This window comes from Salvelinus sp. IW2-2015, unplaced genomic scaffold, assembly GCF_002910315.2.
Source record: "Salvelinus sp. IW2-2015 unplaced genomic scaffold, ASM291031v2 Un_scaffold542, whole genome shotgun sequence".
Taxonomy (NCBI): domain Eukaryota; kingdom Metazoa; phylum Chordata; class Actinopteri; order Salmoniformes; family Salmonidae; genus Salvelinus; species Salvelinus sp. IW2-2015.
The window spans coordinates 77,413-83,462 of NW_019942570.1; the positions used below are offsets into that span (position 1 = coordinate 77,413).

General features: G+C 38.7%; 1 long non-coding RNA gene across 2 annotated transcripts; it reads left to right on the forward strand.

The window, feature by feature from the left end:
* Positions 1-281: 281 nt before the first annotated feature.
* LOC112068505 (uncharacterized) lies at positions 282-5,593 on the forward strand. Of its 2 annotated transcripts, XR_011475168.1 has the most exons (3): positions 282-352; positions 3,380-3,607; positions 5,245-5,593. It is a non-coding gene; the product is annotated as an uncharacterized lncRNA (long non-coding RNA). The 2 variants fall into 2 exon arrangements; XR_002893588.2 differs by lacking the exon at positions 282-352 and having other exon boundaries at positions 2,923-3,607.
* The last annotated feature ends 457 nt before the right edge of the window (positions 5,594-6,050 follow it).

The following is a 6,050-nucleotide window of genomic DNA, read 5'->3' on the forward strand; positions in this document are numbered from 1 at the left end:
TCAGCCTGATAGATGGTAGCAGGGTGAACAGACCGTGTCTCTGGTGGCTGAGGTTCTTGATGTCTTCTTGGCCTTCCACAGAGATCATCTATAATGAATATGTAATGGGTTTAGAAACGTAGACACTAAAAACAGACACCGCTTTAGTTTTTTAAACCAAGTTTTATTTGTCTAGCTAATCAATATCACTTACAATCTACATGCTTTAGCAGTAGTTAGTCCATCAGTCCAATAGATGTCGCTGTTGCACTGTGGTAGTGGGGGGAACAGGAAGTTCCGGGTAGGCTCACACCATTCTTCAGAATAAAGAAAACGCAAGAACTGTGCTGTCCTTTTCCTCTTATTACTACAGGTATGTAATAGCATTTTTAAACTGTCTAATATCGAAATAACGTAATAACATGTTAGATAACAAACCAGTCAATGTATTATTACGTTTGGGAAAAGTTTTTTGTCAACCGAGTGAGTGAACAACGTGATTTAAAAAAAAAAAAGCACACGGCGAGGGTCCACAACACGTACATTGTTGGCTTTGCTGGTTCGTATATAGCTCAGTGGGTTTGCCTGGGGATGTTAAGTACAAAAACGTTTGTGAAAGTTGCAATAGAATCCTCTGAATAGAACTGACATGATTCTCTAGAATCAGAGGCATGTTTGTCTACATAATACATTTATATCTGAATGTGGCCAACATCTCCGTCCTCCAGCTGGACATCGGCCTGGTACCTACCTATGTTGAAGCTAGCCACAATAGTGGATTTTGTGGTTCCACTCAAAATAAAAGTCCTATTTGAAAGTGATAAACTGATACAAAATAGTGAAATAATGTCATATTTGGACAAAATAACGCAAAACATGGTTGTATTGTTGTTACTTAATTTACAATTAATTACAATAACGTTAATTATTTGAAGAAAAAATGAAATCAAAACCACATCATTGGATTGGGGCATTCTTATATGAATTTATGAAACGAGTTAGATTGTGCTCCACGAAACAGGTGACACCAATAGAAAACGAATTTCAAGAATTAACACAAATATTAGCTTCTTAGCTCTTATTGCAGGACTTTGACTGTGAAACATCACTTCCCAGTCAGTCTATGCAGGGTTACTCCTGATAAAGTTGGGTAGCTGATGGCCTATTCAGAGCTTAAATAGACAAATGATTAGTCACAGGAACCAGGACTAATAAAGCCAATGCAACTGCTGTTTTACAAACGCTAGGCCTACCCATGGATGGACATTCATAAATAAAGTATAGGCCGACACTGTAGGATACACCCCAGTAAGCACAGACCGACGTCGATGTCTTTTTAATGTATTTTTTTTGACTTGGCCCAAACATTAGACCGGACCAATCTGAAACAATCACTCAGACCTCATTAGGCAGGTTTCCATTGACCCAGATGCATTCGACCAAAGTTCGACGGGTGGATTTTTTTTGTCAAAGTTTCTTTATTCTGACAAGTGGGGATAGAAACAGTGTCTTTTGAAGAAATGATGACTGCTGAATCATAATGAAGGTATGGGGTGCGTCATTACGTTCAGTTGTTTATCCACACAAGATGTTAAATGGAAATACACCCGAGCGGGAAATTGTTGGATCTATTTTCTATTTCAACTTTTTCAAAATGGCGACAAAAAAAATCTCTGGACAAGTTATTGGAAACATAGCTAATTCCACAATTAGAAGCACTACAGCAGAGTACAGGGGAAAAAAGAAAGTTTAAATCAGTACAGTAGAGTACAACAGTTCAGAGTATGGTACAGTATAAAGTACTGTATTGTACTTTACTCTAAAGTACTTTGTTAGGGCTGAGCGATACGGACAAAAAAAATCATACTGCTTTATCTTGAGTTTTCAAACTTCTAGGCGATTCACCATATATATCTCCATTTTGTTTTTCTCCAAATAAGCGTTGTACAAATTAAAGGTTGAATACACTGCATTTCAAAAAAGTCAGCAATAATCTAATGAATTCAGGGCTTGTGAAGTTATACCTAAGCTAAATATAAGCCATCCACAACCATAACACCCACTAATAATTTATTATTTTTATCAAAATAGTTTAACCTGCTTTTTTGTTGTTGCAATAATCACTGATCTGGCTTTCAATTCTGTCTATGAAAATGACCCTTTGTTAAAAATTGACTAACTTATTGTAGCAGGCATTATTAGCCTATAGACCGGTGTTCATTTTCTGTCTCATCAACAATCTCTCAAGCCCACGTGCTAGTGAGTAGCCAGCTATTTTTTATTTCAAGTTTAGTCAACAAGGATCTATTTGCTAACAAGGTAGAACGTTGAATTGTTTGAACACACCATTCTGTCTACAGTCTCCAACTGTTTGAAAAGCATATTAGCCTGTCCACTTTATTCAGATGTTAAAATCAAGTGCCTACCTTATTTCTCAAAATGAGAACGAGTTGCCAATACTTTATATAATTGTGTTTTATGCTTATTGCACATTTATAAAACAGACTAGAGCGCTATTATAAATAGTATTTGTCTAAAATACTGCTAGCAGTACTAATACTAGCATTCATTTTCCAGAATTAATGTTCATTGATACTCTGGTTTTAGTAGTGTAGCTCTGCTCTCAATCTGAGTAGTTGAGACATAAAAGGGTATTGATAGAAAAGGTAACTTCATATTACAGTAAAATAATGTCTCAATCTGTTTTGGTGTCCATATGAACCATTCTTTTGGACCAAACCACAAATGTAAATAGCTAGTTGAAACCGCTTGCCAGAGAGGAACTGTGGTGATCTTGCAACTTTGCTGGTGTGAGAGGCAGGGGAGGGGCTTGGTGTGTGTAAATCCTGAGGAAAAGGCCAATGCTTTTCTATGAGCTGTTTTGGACCGAAGCTTGTCCCCTGCCTTCCACCTTTGGGATAACAATTCCCATTGTTAGGGCGGAGACAGAGAGGAGAGACAGAGACTCCACCTCTATGTAACCCATTTTAGTAGCGGTCTGCGTCATCCATAGAGATGAAGTCAACTGTGTGGGGATTCCTATGGTTTAGGAGCAATCAGCCAATTATCAGAGCATTGCCTTCTTCAAATTGGGTGCTATGGTTTGTAAATGTCTTTAACCCCGCCATCTAGATTATTCAGGAAAATAGTGAATATTGCTGCCTAAACAACTGCAACCTTGTACTAAATGGTTTTTGAGTCATTTATGTGAATTAAGGAAATCTGCTGTAGGTTATGTGAACTTACGTTGTGTAATTTAAGGTGTGCACTTTGTCTAATGGGAAATTAATAAATGGTTTGTTGTCAATGTTTAGCGACCTGATCTAATATATTTTTTAGAGAATAAAGTGCCAGAACTGTCAAGACTAACTTTTGTGTCCGTTTGTCTTTATTACTACAGGCCGACTCAGATTAAGTCTGAGGCCGGTAACATCAACAGTGAGGACAAACCCAGCCCTCTTCTCTCCTTCCACATGAGTCCAAACCTACAGTCACTGGTCCTGATTGTGACAGTGGAGCCCAGTTTGCACTGCAGGGTCCAGAGATGGCATCAGTGAAGCTGGAAGACTGCAGTCAAAACTGGAGCTGAATGTCATCATTAAAGATGAAGAAGAGGAGGAGGAGATTGGTAAGAGCAGGTTCTATCTATCTATAAATTAGACCTCCTTAAGTTATGACCCAGTCTATTGATAGGTTGAATTCTGTAATTCTGACAACACATCCCTGAACAACTGGGTTATCTGGAGTGATCAGAGAGTAGACTAAAGAAGTGAAGTAGACAAACTGCCATGTTTTAAAGTTCTTTGAAATTAGTCTGTGTAGTTACTAACTCTTGTGATAATGAGAGGAGGGTGATATGAAATGAGTCTGTGTGGACTCGTCCATTGCTGTCTGAGTGGACTCGTCCATTGCCTGTCTGAGTGGACTCGTCCATTGCAGAGGGGATGACACACCACTATCACCAGCAGTACATTTAGCCTACTGTTAATTCCCATAATTTCTAATCTACAATGTTTGTTTGGTTACGGTAATGCATTCAATATATTGTAGGAGTGGACACATTGTTTGCAGAGCGTATAACTTAGGCTACACTTGAGAAGTTTTGGTGTATTTCATTCCATTTAGGAGTTGTCAATTTATTCATTGTGTTTTGTTTAGTGTGCTCCTGTCAATGTTGAGTAAGGACACACACCTGATTACTCATTGAAGTAGTCCTATAGGCTAGCTGGCCTCTGTGTAAATGTAGGCCTYTAAATGTGCCCATTTGGGGATCTGATYCTATTTCTGATTGTCTTAACTCARCYTCACTGTGGAGTTTKTCAAATATAAAAATGTTCAGCTCAAACAGCAAGTATGTGAAGTCTGTTTCTACATCCATTGAGAATGATAATAGTTCCTCAACGTAGCCTATTTGAAAATGTCCAGCTCTCTCCCTTTTGATAACCACCAAAACTGTCATGCTCTGATCCGGTGGAAACGTCATAAAACAGGCCTACCTAATTACTTCTTATCCTTTGCGCAAAATATCCCTACGTCTGTCTGTCTGGAGCTCGCTGTCATGGGAAACTGAGGGCCCYAAATATTTTATACAATGTTGCAAGTTTGCTAGCACAAGCCAGACCAAATTAATAGTTGATGCAATGTTTCAAGTTTCTTGCAGACAGGCCATGTGTAGCCAATTTGATTCATAGGATATCTTTTTTCCTCTGGATATTTTCTACCTGCAGGCTGCAATGTTTTTATTTGTTAGCTTTATGTAAGCTAGTTTTGACAATGGCAATAGAAGTTACTTTTAGAATTGTATCATTTTAAATTAGATATAATTTTGATTAACCACATGACATTGATTTGAGATATGAAGACTTTATTATAAATTAAACAAAACTCTTCCACGAAAATCATAACGCAGCAGCGGGAGGAGGAGAGTCGAGAACAGATTTATTTTCTTCTGGTTACGCTATATTGATCTCTGGCTCCCTCGTGAGTATTTTGTGTGTCTTCATTTTAAATCGCAGTGCTGAAGCACCAGACAAGCTCAGTACCCTACATATAGTTGATTTTATTCAAACACATATATATGGAAAAATATATGTTTGCAAATGTAAAAATTCGATTGGTTGAAAGAAAAGACTCGGTTGACCAGGATCATTTTTTTCTTGTCGGGACAGTCCTAATAGCTTTATTCCCTGTATTGTACAGCCTACTGTTATGAAGTTATAGGTATATCACACCAACTGACTGGTTCTTCTGATGTTGTTCACACAGGAGACCATGTTGAGACATTCTCTACATCCAGAGAGCAACAGCAGGAAGATCACAGCGCTAAGAGGTCTCACCACTGCCCACATTGTGAGGAGATTTTCCCAATTCTATCAAAGCTAAAAAAACACCTTAAAATACACACTGGAGAGAATCTGTATCCCTGTACTGACTGTGCGAAGAAATTCACGACATCAAGGTCACTGACAGTTCATCAGAGAATGCACACAGGAGAAGTAAGCCCTACACTGCTCTGACTGTGGAAAGAGTTTCTCTCGACTGGGCAACTTAAAAACACATGAACTTATACATACAGGAGTGAAGCCTTACTCCTGCTCTGTCTGTGGAATGAGTTTCTCTCGACTAGGCGACTTAAAAACACATGAACGTATACATACTGGAGTGAAGCTTACTCCTGCTCTGACTGTGACAAGAGTTTCTTCGACTGGGCCACTTAAAAACACATGCACGTATACATACAGGAGTGAAACCTTACTTCTGCTCTGACTGTGGAAATAGTTTCTCTCGACTGGGCAACTTAAAACACACGAACGCATACATACAGGAGTGAAGCCTTACTCCTGCTGAACTGTGGAAAGAGTTTCTCTCGACTGGGTGACTTAAAAACACATGAACGTATACATACAGGAGTGAATTCTTACTCCTGCTCTGAATGTGGAAAGAGTTTCACTCGACTGGGCACTTAAAAACCCATGAACGTATACATACAGGAGTGAAGCCTTACTCCTGCTCTGACTGTGGAAAGAGTTTCTCTCGACTGGAAAACCTAAGAAGACATGCACGTATACATA